The 14,743-nt window shown below is 35.3% G+C and overlaps 2 long non-coding RNA genes across 12 annotated transcripts in view; one reads left to right on the plus strand and one right to left on the minus strand.

The window, feature by feature from the left end:
• The window catches only part of LOC145664342 (uncharacterized), a 361,655-nt gene that overhangs the window by 276,691 nt on the left and 70,221 nt on the right, over positions 1-14,743 (minus strand). Inside the window, exon 2 of one of the 2 annotated variants that reach the window (XR_014127406.1) lies at positions 5,457-5,561. The exons of the other annotated variant lie outside the window; for it this stretch is intronic. This is a non-coding gene — a long non-coding RNA (uncharacterized LOC145664342). The remainder of the gene's footprint in view (positions 1-5,456; positions 5,562-14,743) is intronic. 2 annotated transcript variants of the gene reach the window in all.
• LOC145664340 (uncharacterized) overlaps positions 1-14,743 on the plus strand; it is a 513,034-nt gene that overhangs the window by 249,228 nt on the left and 249,063 nt on the right. The window lies entirely within an intron of this gene.

The following is a 14,743-nucleotide window of genomic DNA, read 5'->3' on the forward strand; positions in this document are numbered from 1 at the left end:
TACTGAAGTAAAAAAAAATAAAATTTAAATGTTAATCACCTAATCGCAAAAAAAAAAAAAACTAAAAAGAGAGTATAACTCAAACCTAAAAAAACCGTACATAAAATTATAAAATTATACATAAATAAAATGGGTCATATTTCACTGCAGAAGTGACGATCCAGTGCCTTATTTATCCATTTAAAAAGGAAAAGTCTTTACACTAACTTGTTATTTTAGTAGGAAATTAGATGCAATTTTAATTAAAATAATTAAGTATAATAGACCTTCTCACAGCTTGCCCTGCAGCATCTGCTTCTGGCTGAATTGCATATTGGTCGATGTCATTCACATCCACAGCATCAGGGTGAAACACATCTCCAACTTCTATTCCAAAGTTGTGCAGAACTGCAGCAGCCACAATAACTTGTTTGGTTTATATCGCATTTTTTTAGTGAGAATTTGAAAATGTTTCTTCAAACACCGAATGCACGTTCAATTACAAAACTTGTAGCAACATGGGTTTTATTGTAGCGTCGGTTGTGTCCCGTGTGGGGTCGAAACACAGAAGTCATAAGATGCTTAGAGAGAGCATATCCACTATCTCCAACAAGCAACCCATCATATTGTCCATTTCCGAATTCTGCAGCAACTCTACTATTGTCCCAAATGCGTGCATCATGCGTGGACCCCAGCCAACGGCTTACCACGTTCAAAATATTCATATTGGCATCACAAATAATTTGTGTATTGATAGAAAAGAAATTTTTACGATCTGTATAGTTCTGCATGTGCTCCAGAAGGACAAAGTATGGGTATATGTACATTATCTATGGCCCCTATGACATTTGAGAATCCACTAATTCGATAGAACTCCCTTTCATTCCTTGATATATTTTCCTGGTTCTGTGGCATGGACACATACGGTGGCTTTAAGGCAATTAAACTGTTTATAACACTGTTGAAAGCTCTTCCAATAGTAGTACGATGGATGTTAATGAGATCCCCTGCTACGATTTGATAAGCACCAGTGCGAAAGATTCGCAATCCACAAAGAAGTTGCAGCCTAGAAGACAAAGCATGGTTCCTATTAGAATTATGCTGCAGTTACGGCTCCCCATACCAAACAGCGACTCAAAAGGTTCCTTACGAAACCCAAACCGCTCTTTGTCGCTATACATCGCAAATGGGTCTCTTCTCTCCATTAAAACCCTCATTCTTGGGATGTCTACCTCTTTCTCCATCTCCATATATTCTTCGTACTCCAGGTAATCCATGGAATTCCATATTAACACGCAGAAACCAAAGAACAAACCTTACTCTCTAACTTTACTCCTACTACTGCTTAAGAGTAAATTTTGGCCTTATTTCCTCCTTAAGTTACTAATGTAGTAGCATACTCTTTGATGGTGCTCTCCACCAGTTATAGAGTAAATAAATTTGCTTCTGTAGTAAATGAAAAATTTACTCCTGTAGTAATTTACTCCTTTAGTTCAGTACTCTCGACTGGAAGTCGCTGATTTCCTTCTCTTTTAGTAAATTACTACTTTAGTTTCACTTACTCTTGGTTGGTGGTTGCCACATGTGTTTAAACTACCGATCATCTCAATAATCCGGCACTTCCGCGAATCCGGCACCCATACGTACAAGGAATGGCCGGTTTAGCGATAGTTTAGTGTATTAAAAATAAAAATTAAAAAAGGGAAAATTCAAGACTTTCCCTGCCACAAGGAGTGGAACGACTTGCGAAAATCATCACAGAGGCAGCTTCTTCGATTTTCAGCGTCAGTGCACGCGATAGCTACAGCAAAGAGAACTTGGAATCTAGAGGATAAATACCGATATTTCGAACAAAACACAATTATAAAGTCTAAGAAAAAACTAGAATAAAATCTTTGCCAGCTCCTTAATAAAGTCATGTTTGCCCAGATAATTTGGAATGGATGGGTGGGTGTACCTCGCAGTACAGCCATCTCCGTGTGGTAAGCTCTGGATTACTTCCAAAGCATAAAAAGCTATCAAAGTAAGCGAAGTGCTGGACAGTAATGAGGAACTGTCAACAATTAGAAAGTCAAAACTTTTATTTGGTTCTTTATATAGAAAAACTTTCGAATAAAACTCTATAAGTCAAAACTAGTTGGAAATCGTCAATAGAAAAAACCCATTTTTAGCCTAAAATTAACAAATTTTGACCAAAACATTTAAGCAACATAGGAAACCATTGCCCAGGCACGAATTTAATATGTTTGTCATAAAACAATAAACCCCCATAATATAGAAAAGTACATAAAATAGCCAAATAATTACATCTTTGTGAGATTGTTGTGCGTGTTACATAAACCAAATCACTATCGAAACTTCAAGGTCGATGTGCGCCACCTAAGCGGCCTCCAAAAGATCTGAAAAAGATCAGTTATCTTTTTGGTCACAAATAGCTTTTTTTTTTTTTTTTTTTTGCACTACCCATCTTAACCCTTTTATACACCCTAATTACATTTCTGATAAGAGGTGTGATTTTTCTGGCGTGTAAGGACCTAAAGCACAGCTTCTCATTTGATCAGGTACTTATAACATAGAATTTAGTTTATCATATGTACTTAAATGCAGAGGAGAGATTACAAGCATTGTAGTAGTATAATCAAAATTTCCGTAGCCATACTTGAAGCCAGTTTATAGGTTTAATTTCGGTAAGGATTTTTTAAAAAGTAAAATCCAGGTGCAAGTAAAAGCAAAGACATTAAAAAAAAAATCATATGTAATTGTCAAACAACAGATGTCATTATTGGATCTTCTTTTGTGCAAATATGAACTCTACAAACGATTGTAAACATTTAAAATTATTATTAGAATATTTTACAGTTCTCCACATTTAGGATTTTAGGATCTAGATTTCTGGGCTTTCGGCATCTATGGCCATTTAGCCTGGCAAGTATGAGGGATGACGCCCCTCGGTGAGCACACAATCCGGGGAAAGGGAAGGAAGAAAGAACTGGGGAAGGAAGGAAGTAAGCTGGGACCTATAAGTTAGGTACCACCCCAGTATTTGCCTGGTGTGAATGAGGAAAACCCAGGAAAATCTTATTCAGAATGGCTGACCTGAAAAAGCTTTTTACACTTTTTCGAGCAAGTGCCCCCACGAAGAAGAGGATGTAGCCCGGGGAAGCCAGGGGGGGGTGATCAATGAGTAAGTCCCTGGATGAAAGTGATAGTGGAGGATGGAGATTGTTCATTTCTAACCTGAACTGTTGAGTAGGCTAGGCATTATTTATTTCAGTAACAGTATAAAATTATTTTTTATATTCTAATGTTTATTCTGTACTTCATGTAGCCTATTATTTTAGATAAGTTATTCTTGTATAGAGACAATTTTTCTATATTAGGAAAATTGAATAAAAAGAAAAAAGTTATGACCAAGGCCCGGATCTTATCGACAAGTCAACTTTTTCCTGTTATGCATAGGACAAGACAAGTTCAAATATAAACGTTATCCATCGACTCTAGGTTCTAAAAACATATATTTTTAGGGTCAACTTTTGGTCACCTTTTGCCGTTTTCAAGTTTCATGTCATTTTTTAATATTTTAAGGTAACTTTTAGGTCACTTACGGTCTTTTTGTTCTTTTTTTTCTACATAAGGAAATCTTAAAATAAACACTGTTTAGGGAAAACACGAAGTTAAATAATCTCTTTCTCTGCTTCCTCATTATTGGGTAAATAATAATAATAATAATAATAATAATAATAATAATAATAATAATAATAATAATAATAATAATAAGTGTCAGGTGATGTTGGCAACAGTGTTCTGGGTAAATTGAAACGTGTGCTGGAAAGAAACAACTGATACAATACTTCGTGTGCAATTTCAAGTATACTGCAAGGTGAAATGTTATCCTCCAAAGTTGAAGATTTAACCCCTATGACATAGTTCATAGTTCATAGTTCATAGTATACTCCCATAGCTTCTGTTGAAGTTGAAAGGAGCTTTCCCAAATATAAGAATGTGCTAGCGGACAACAGGCGCTCATTCACTAGCTCATGTTTACAGTTATCTACTGTAATGCTGAATAAGGTATTACCTAAATTTTGTGACGATTACAAAGTAAGTTCCTGCATTAATTTGTTGTGTCACAGCTTACAAAATGTTTATATGTTGCTTAACTGGATATAGGCCTATATATCTGTAATGAAATGAAATGCTTAACTACTTACTAAATTGGGCAAAGTTTAGTTTTAGTATTATTGCTTATTTTCTTTTAAAACCAAAGACACAAATGATCAATGGAATGCAACTAACAGATACAAAACTTTTGAAATTGAGTGAGAAATGGTAATTAAAACCTATAGATACTTAAAAAATGTCAATGTTTAAAGTAATAAACGTTTTAAAAAGTCAATTTTAAGGACAACTTTTCTGAATTTTAGGGTCATTTTACAGGAATTTTAGTGTCATTTCACAGGTCACTTTTTAGAAAATTTTAGGTCAACAAGATCCGGGCCCTGGTTATGATCATTTAATGTGTAATACAAATGTATGATGTTGAAGATGGCCAAGTATTTACATATGTAATAGATGCATTATTATTAACTAAAGTATATTTATGTAACGTAACATATATAACAAAATCAATAACAAAAAAAAAAAAAAAACGCAATGTTGCAAAATACGGGAAGACAATTGCGAAATTAGGAACAACTGTAATTTAAGTTTAAAGGCAAAATTACTAAGTTTCTAAAAAGCAAAAGAAATGGATACTCCAAAATTTGACATATTTAGCCTATTTACAAAATTGTTTGAGCCGTGTGTCAGAAATTCGTAATTTTTGACTTTTGGTCATCAATAAATAATATTATTTATCGGGTTACAATGGAAACAAACAAAAATGAGTTTGTGTAAACACTTACCAACCTTTAGTGCACTATTCAGTCTAAACATGTCACATGACGTAGCTCTTAGACCTCTACAAGACTAATGGATAGACAATAAAATAAGACGAATGGGTGTCAAGAAACACGTTTCAGATATGTAAAGAGCATAAAAAACGTAAATACGTTGATTTTCTTTTTATCAAACTTCATCACAATTGCCGCTTAAAAGTAATAGTAATGAGAAGATTTTACTGATTTTGTGTTTTGGGTACCTTTCAGCAGCGAGGGTAAATGAGACGTGAACCTACAGCTTAACGTGGGGTCCGAATCACATAACCTCCCACCAAGAATCGAACCGGGATTTCCTACGTCAAAGACGCGTACGCTAACCGAAGTAATGGGAAGAAAAGGACTGAAAACATTATAAAAAAATAAAGCAATACAAGATATGAGCAGCATATATTTAATGTTCTTCTATACTAGGTCCACATTATCACATCCTTGAGCTATGAGCTCCAAGGTATACTTTCAGAACAAGTCCCACTCAAAAATAATAAAGTTAAATACATAGAAAATAGTGTAATATAAGTCAAAATATATTCAACTTACCGAACTTGAGGGTCCTGTTCTTGCTGTTGCCCATTCTGTTTTAGCACATGAACAGGGGTGTAGCCAGCAAGTTGTTGTGGGGAGACCCATAATTTTTTTTACATACTAAAAGCAACCAAAATGTTCTTTCAGAATATGAAAATGAAAACATTAAATAATTCACCAAACACAATACATACGTACATTTAAACATACATACATATATTATTGTTATTAATAATACAGGTGTAATATAGACGAAACAATTTTGAACTATAGGTTTGTAACTATTTTTAATAGTTAATATTCATATTAGAGAAGAGAAGTATTTATTTATTATGTAGAATTCGGTTTCCGTGCAGTATAATACTGATGTCGCCAATAAATGAGTTCCCATGGAGTTGAATCCTCACATATCTAAAGTAAAATTTTTCCCAAACTTTATACTAAGATCATAGCGTACCTTGGAACGGTTGGAGTTAGTTGAACGCGGACGTGCTGCTACCTTGTAAGTCCTTCCAAAGCTATGTTTTTCTTTATGTTACTAGTGATTCCGTTTGAATTTGTACGAGAACTTTGTGTGTTTGGAGATAGGAATACAGCTGGTTATCATAGTCCCATTTTGACCAGAATAGTCCTGGTTTAACACGTTGGCTACCAAATATATTGGACACAGCGGATTTTACGAGGGACCGATTCATAGACATAAACCGTCACTATAGACCGGTCATAAGAAAATTACCTTACCCACAGACCATCTGCTAGAACGAGCCCGAGCGTCTTACATATGGGACGCTGGTCCTTGGTGAAAACCAATGCGTCCCAAATATATTTTTTGTGTCGGTAGCGAACGTGTTAAAGCTTACTTTCCCTAAGATTTACATTTTGTCCCAGTTTTCCGCCGTGACAATCTTTTTCACTCATTTCTCTGCGCCCTATCCTCACTACAGTATTTTAAATACTTTTGATGTTATATAGTTTTACTCTGACAGCTACATACATATAATCTAAATTTATAGCACGTTAGAATATTAGTAGAATGCGACATGTCATGTCATCTTTGGGTCTAAGATTCGTGTCACTCTCCGGACAATCATAACTGATTCATCCAACGGGAATAAAATAATAATGACTTGTGTGTCGATTATTTACTTTTCTACCGATAGAAGGGATAAAAGGACTCTCGCCAAAATATCCCGATTTGGAAGAACAGAAATATAATTGACCTAGTTAGAGGTGAAAATGTGCTCCTGTCGTGTGAAAGAAAAACTATTAACCTTGTATGAGGTAATGTTGAACTTCTGTGAAAAGATTATTTTGTGAGTAACCATTACAATTCCTGTTATTAGGTTGTGCAAATGCAATATACTTTGCAAGGGCGTCATTTCCAAAGGCAAAAAATGAAAACCTAGTTAATTTAAATTGTCGCCGTCTATAACCACAAACTTTTGCCTCGCTCGGTCTAGAGGAAGACTGCAATGTGAAGAATTCCCCAACTGCACATTACACTGGCCGACCATCAGAGAAGGTCATCCCTCCCAACAAGTTCCTGAAGAGATGGTAGTCGGTGGCAAAGACATCATGAAAATATGATAAATGAGAAAAAATTCACACTGCGACTCAAGGAGATTTTGTAACGTCCTTTGCGTGACATTTACGTGTGCATTTTTGTATACAACCTGAGGACATCATGTCTTTTGAACATTTCTGGATGCTTGCGGTCAAATTTGCGATGTATTTCATGGAGTTCAACATTATAACAATTCGCACTGATGATTTTGTCTCGGCGGAGAAAGAGATGATAAGTCAACCCCAATGTAGGTATATATCATCATAACGGCAAGGACATATTCTAGGGGCTTTGAAAATCGTCCTGGACCTTGATCAAGATGCAATCATTGTCTTGACTGTTTACGATTATTGTAGCATATCCATGTTTCATCAAAAGTGACAATTCAACCTAAGAATCTATTCCGGGTATTCTTACGCTCAGACAACCACACATCTCCAAACGACAATTCTTGTTAGCTGGTGACTCATTTAAGTGCATCTTTTTTATCTTACTGTTACGGAACCATAGAACGATAGTGACATGGTGTAAGGATTGACTTGCCATCAATAGCATGAATACTTTTCAAAGAACCTGGTTTTACGGTGTTCCTGAAAAGCTCATTCAAACATATTTGTCTGTACTCATGAGGTTCGTGTCACCGGAACGAAATTTGAGTAACCAATGGCGAATGGTGTGTTCATTCCTGTTCCTTATGTCCTGTTAATGTTTTTTTTTTTTTTTCAATTTGCTGCACAGAATGTTCCCGTTTGAATTCTTAAATAAAAATCACCCTCCATTGTGTGTTATCCATAGGATACTTTCATACACCCTCCCCCGGGTACACCAGTCTCTTTACTGGACGTGTATTAAGTATAAGGTCACATTAGGTGCGTGACTATTTTCCATCCCTGTGTTCTGTTGCTAAGGTGAGTTTCTCACAAGATTTCAAAGCAGGTATTTATTCGCAACAACCTAATACACCATATTATCACATATTCAGTACATTAGAAACAAGAGAAATGAATTTGAACCGTAACTACTCAAAAAGTTTTCTTAGTTATCTGATTAAATAAATAAACTCAGTATTCTCTAAAAATCTATTTATGTCAAGAATAATATGGGAACACATCAGATTGATCAGAACAAAAATTATACTTTCTAATTTCAAATTATTTATACTCCTACCTTATTGCTAAGGTAAAACTTTAGCATTTATTCAGTTAAGCCCCGCCAACTAATGAACAGAAGTAACTGATCAAAAGTTACAAGTCTCCTGCCGAAGGCATTGCTATTTTTGACTGAGAGGTTAGGTAAGGTAAAAATTAAGTTTCATTCAGGACACTATCTTATTTTAGGGGACCACATTTACATTCAAGCAACATTATCTTCTCTTAGCACAAAATGCACTGACTTACTGTTCTTGCTGCCTTAGAGAACGTTTCTCATGGTGGGTGTATATTGGCTTTAGAAGTGTTGAGTATAAAATACAAACCAACTTACCAACTTGTGCTAGATAGCCATTGAAAAGCACCCGAGTTAGGGTAGGGCGCAGCAGGGTAACCCAAGCGGTAGCAAGTGGGTGCGTGTGTAGAAATCAGTCACGTCAGCGACGTTGGGTACTCCTAAACGAGAATAGTGGAGAAACACTTCATATGGCGTAAAGACGCATATATTTATGTGGCAAGTTTTGTGACACGTCTATTATCATTTTGTGCACTTCCTTTACATAGCTCTTCATGTAAAATATAGAGTAAAATATAGCATCTTTTCCAATGGCAATCGAGCATACTCGGAAAATGATTTTGTTGCCGATTTTTCCTAACAACATTGCACACAATTGATTCTTGCATTACATTTGAAAACGTAATCTTGTTTCATTTTTCCTCGCCTTAACATCTTTCCTACATTTTTCACATTGCGTCCTTACATTCAGGACTCCGCCATTCAATCATAAGCGAGCGTGAAAATAAAGCAGGTACAATCGAAACACTCGCCAAGTGCGAACTATATGATATACTTAAATTTCTCCAGGCAGTAGGCCATAATACAGCCATAGTTTATCGTCGAATGAGTAAAGGTTATGACGGGAACTTTATAAGAGATGGTTATGTGCAAAAGTGCAGCACAAACTTTGAAGAAAGACTTATCGACGTACATGACGAAAGTAGCAAAGCGTGAAACTCTGTGATAGCAAACGATCTTCATGAACGTTTGAATCACGTATTTCGTGAAGGGGTAAAGTATGATTTCTGAACTGTCTGATCTTGAAATTTTAACAGCCGCCTGGAGAAATCGCATTGCATCACGTAGTTCAAACTACGATTACATTAAATATATTTTCCAAATCCCTACTCCACAATGATTGAACGGCAGGGTTTGTCTGCTTTGGTGTGCGGGTCAGCAGTGTCATTTCAGATTTTGTTTAGGGGGCTCAAAACACTTGATTTCAGTAGATTTTAAGGTTTTTCATTGCACTATTATTATCTTTTGGATTAAAATATATAAAAATGTCAAATTCAGGAGGGAGGCAACTGCGTAGCCCGTAAGACCCAAATGGGGTGGACAAAGTTCTGGTGGGGGTGTTCAAAATTCAATCCCCGTTCCGTTATCTCACGTACTACTACTCTGGTAGATTAAAGAAGGTTGAAAAAATAGTCCTCGTATAAATCATTCGCAGTATTGCTAGAAGTCCATACTGCAGGCATCAGATGGCACTACACAAGTTGAAGTATTTACAGTAACAGCATGACATATGTGTAGTTGATTATATTCATCACATCAACCTAAGTAATAATAATAATAATAATAATAATAATAATAATAATAATAATAATAATAATAATAATAATAATAATAATAATAATAATAATAATAATAATATTAATAATTGGATAATTATAGATACAGATGTTCTTTGGCATTAGACTGGTAGCCGCAAGAACAGTTTGTCGTAGGCTTCAGTCCTACTACAGATACCTTTGGTTATGGGTTTATCAACAACATTGGAAATATGCTGCCACTTTTACTACAATAATTTACTTATTGCACTTAGTTTGAGATTCATCACAATGTGAGCAGCAGAATAAGTTTGGCTTTATTTTATTCATACATAGGTTTCTATTAAATTAAAATTCTCTATATCGGAGTTTCTTAACCTGGGAGTCGTGAAAGATGTATGCAATTAGAAACAGGTAGCGGAAAAAGTATTTTTAAGGCTATATTAAATTTCTTAATTTGATAGACATTTTTTTTTCTAAGCTTAAAGCAACAGTAATAAGAAAGCTTACTACAATTCGGAAATTACTTATGTTGGTCGTTGGCAAGAACATATGATAAAAAAGGGAGTGGTGAAATGAAGTAGATTGAAAACGTCTGTCTTATATGAACCTCTGGGGCTAAGAGTCAATCTTCCTTAGGAGCTATTCATTATATATACAGGGTGTAACGGGAGGTAATGCAAATACTGCGGTAGGCGATTGTACATGACTAGTATAATGAAAAAAGTTCATAGGAATATATTATATACCATGAAACGACTAGTTTTTGAGTAAATTGGGGAAAGGAGTAAAAAGGAAAAACCCCATGTACGTATTCACCGATTTATTACTAGTAGTACCATTAATGAAAATACATGTTTTGGCGAATGTTCAATGGTATGTCCTCAAACGCAGGTGATAGTGTCTCCAGAAACTAAAGGAAAGTTTGTTCATTAAGGTTATTGTCCAGGGCGACTAGACCAAATAGTATGTTACTCACCAAGGCACACTAAATATTAACCAAGAATCTGTGCTGAAAATTTATGGAGATAGTAGGATGCTGATTGGCAACACACTAATAATGCCTATTGTGGCTATGTCATCTCGCTTAAAAATAGCCTTGTCAGTGAACATGATGTACGGTACGGTACGGATTAAGTGCTCATGTTGCGTTACCCATGTACAAAAGGCCACGTTACCATTATGAAGGCTTGGAAATGGATGCAAGCTTTTCTTCACTGATGTTCTCCACACTGCCATATGATACCCGACCTCGAGCCGACGTTCTATACGCTTGGCACTTGTTGAGCCAATCGTCCGAAACAATAACCTGAATGGACAGACTTTCCTTCAGTTTCTGGAGATACTACCACCTGCGTTTGAGGACATACCACTGGACATTAAATAAAACATGTTTCTATGATTTTTTTTGCTCAGTACTAGTCACGTACAATCACTTAACCGCAGTATTTGCATTAACTCCCGTTACAGCCTGTATATATAATTTATTGGTCGGACTAGAGACGGATTTAGCTCGGGTCCGTGAAGCTATTATTTATATGTTTATGAAGGTTTATAGTAAGCTCATGTAAGTATAGTATAGCTCATGTAGGTAGTAGTAGGTATAGTATAGCTAGAATCTATCATAGTGTGGATTCTGGTTGTCCCCCAGGTTTTACCTTCTAGATCCGTCTCTGGGTCGTACGCAATTGTTTAACTTCAGGACAATTGATTGGAAAATGTTTCCTTAAAAAATAGTCAATGAAGACCATGATAGTACTGAATATAACACTAAATATCTTTATAGAGTTATTAGTAAATTACCAATTTATTTTTATGATTACTCTTCTTTGATTAATAATGACGGGTAACATTGTCTAGCACAGTACGGTATTCTCAGCTTGGACGTTCTTATTTCCAAAGGGGATAGACTATTTATGGTGATAGACTTGATAGAAGGGATGCAAAGAAGATGGCTACTAAAAGACAAATTATAGAAATAAACTTTCCTTTGAATTTCTCTCTATCTATCTACACATATTCTTCAAGGATGGTGTTAAAAAATGAAGCCTTTTTCTGCTTCTTAAGCTGCTTCGCCCTAGTCTTACGTTCAGGCTTGTGCATGCGTGGATTGGGTTTTAAATGAAGGGAGTGCTCAGCGCAATCACATTCGCCCAAAGGAACTCTCATCTCGAAAAGGCTGAGAACCACTGGTGAGGCAGACTAAAATACTAAGCTCGAGAAAGTTTGAACAGTTTCTCGCGGGTTCGAATCCTGTACACGACGTAGATATTGTTCTCTCACGAATTATTTTATTATTATCGTTAATTTCTCATATTTTTATCGTAAAAGTTCATACAATAATAAGACATTTCCGAAAGATAGATTCTTCTCTTCTTAATCCTGCAATATATATACAATACAATTCCGTAATAAATTTTATGGACTTCCATATCACCTAGAACTCTATTTTTTTTTAAAAAAAGATTCGTAATGATAATCAAATATTTTCACATAATTTTTAATACAGTTTATCGTTTTAGTGGAAAATTAACTAGTGATTCTGTGTATTCTTGAAGGTAGCGATTACCCATCTCATTATTTCAATCCTGAACTATACGAATAAATATCTAATCTTAAAATATATATATATATATATATATATATATATATATATATATATATATATATATATATATATATATATATATATATATATATATGTGTGTGTGTGTGTGTGTGTGTGTGTGTGTGTGTGTGTTTTTCGCGTATTTTACTTACGAAATTTCTTACGAAAATATTTTATTTACATTGGAAATACGGTACGTCACTATTAAGTCCGTCACTATTGATTCATTTCAGCTTCATAAGTAAAGAAGGCTGGGAGTCGTCAGAAAAAATTTGCTATATTCTACGAAAATCTAATCATTTTATTTTACAAAAGCTATTGCGAAAAGTATTTCTTTAAATCATAGAGTATCTGTATGTAATTATTGTGAGAAGTGGTAGATTACTCACTTTTGACCGGTTTCCAATCCAAGCATTGTAAAAGAATCTCGAGGAACATGTACACTACATTACTTCAAAATGTAACAGCTACTAGTAGACAGTAGCATACGCAGGAATTTATTTCGGGAGGGGGATTCAAACTCAATATGAGGGTATTTTATATTGAAATTCCTAAAATTGCCCCTAAAATCCCTAAAAATTAGGCTAAATTTACACAAAAGTAGAAATTTCGGAGGGGCCGGACCCCAGGACCTTCCCCCTGCGTACGTCCCTGCTAATAGATAATCGTGGACCATATTTTTCACATCGTTAGGGGGAGGGAATATTCCATTTCCCGTTGTCTGCTGATATAACCAACTAATGGAGATGATTACGAAGCTTTAAAAAATATGCTGCTAATTGCGTCAAAACAAAATATATTGCCTAGGGATGGGCAAAACCAGTTTTCCTAAAAGATGAGAACCGATTAAAAAAAAATAACAAACAGAAAATCAACATTTCGGCTTTCTCCTAAACAGGTTCGATTTTGGAACGAAGTCGGTTCAGTTTTTCACAAAAACCGGTTCGATTTTCGCCTAAAGCGGTTTGGGCAATTTTCAAGAAAGTTTTGGGTTGTCTATCGAAAGCAGTATCCGTTTTCTCAAAAATAGTTTCGGCCTTTTCATTGAAACCAGTGCAATTTTCAGCAACGCAAGTATCAGTTTTCCAATATATTGGTTTCAATTTAGAGTTCCTTCGCGGATTGAAAACTTACTCACGTATTAGATCAATCCCATGTAGTGTTCTAACAAAACTGACTTCGGCTTTGTAACAAAAACTGTTTTGAGCTACTAAATAAATTCCAGTTTTTATCTTTACTTGGCTGGGACTTTTGTTGAAGCCCAACGTAACTTCTTTCTTTTTGTTCTTTCTTACTTTTTTCAAAAATTACACAGCCACAGTAACAAATTCTGTGCACCGTACCTCGGGGTAGGGATTCGATTTATTTAGTTACACATTTTTTAAGTTTCGAAAACCTTAGACGTTCGACCGTGTCAATTTTGTTTTATGGTCGAAAAACGTATGTGCTGTCTTACGTATCAATATTCGTACCAAAATTCGGGGAAATTTTGCGCCGATTGATAAGTTGATACCGTCGATCGTCTTGAGGTTTCGACCTTTTAATTCTGTGTAACAAAATACATTTAATCCGTACCCAAGTGTACGGTCCACAGAACTTTCATTTTGTGTGTGGTTATGTTTTACCGTTGATTTAATTTTTACTTTTCTGTAAATCTGTAGTTTTTGCAACCCAATCGGATCTTTCTTACTGACATAAGATTTTAGAATGTAAAACAGAGTTTTGACTAGTACTTTATAGTAATGAACGTTCAAGTTAAATGTGGGAAATTAGGAATGAAATACTTTTCCATGCTTTATGGAGTTGTATAGTCTTGTGAATACGTATAAAAAATGTGATATTAGTAAAAACAAAAACACTGCTAATCCATTACCTTCCGAAAGAAAGGTGTGGCTCTTAATCGTGCTAGGGAACTCCGCCTCAATAAGTTTTTCTTGATTCTTCCCCCCCCCCAAAAAAAAATACGGGTATTGTTTCTTTGGGAAGGTTGAGTACCCCTTCCCGTAATTTTTAGCTTCTAGAGGATTAAATACAGGGTGTCTGGATAACCATCTACCAGTAAGAAATAAAAGTGACTTGGCAACAATTGGTGATAGAATCTTCCAAGTTTTATTATCAACACACAACATTCAGTGTACTTCAACAGATCTTCACGTTCACTTCTTTATTCTACAACAATCAAGGCGGTATTTAACATCACTGTGGTTTGTAATGTTGGAGCGTCATAGATACGGGTTATTTACACATTTTATTTTTCAAGCTTCCCAATTCCTCATGATGACAGAGACTAAAGTTAGACTTCAATGGTATCGCGAGTGTTATTATCCACCTCAGTGTGCCCGAAAACTATGTATTTGGCACTAATATTGGT

The sequence above is a fragment of the Thermobia domestica genome, chromosome 11, assembly GCF_964235325.1.
Source record: "Thermobia domestica chromosome 11, izTheDome1.hap1.1, whole genome shotgun sequence".
Lineage (NCBI taxonomy): Eukaryota > Metazoa > Arthropoda > Insecta > Zygentoma > Lepismatidae > Thermobia > Thermobia domestica.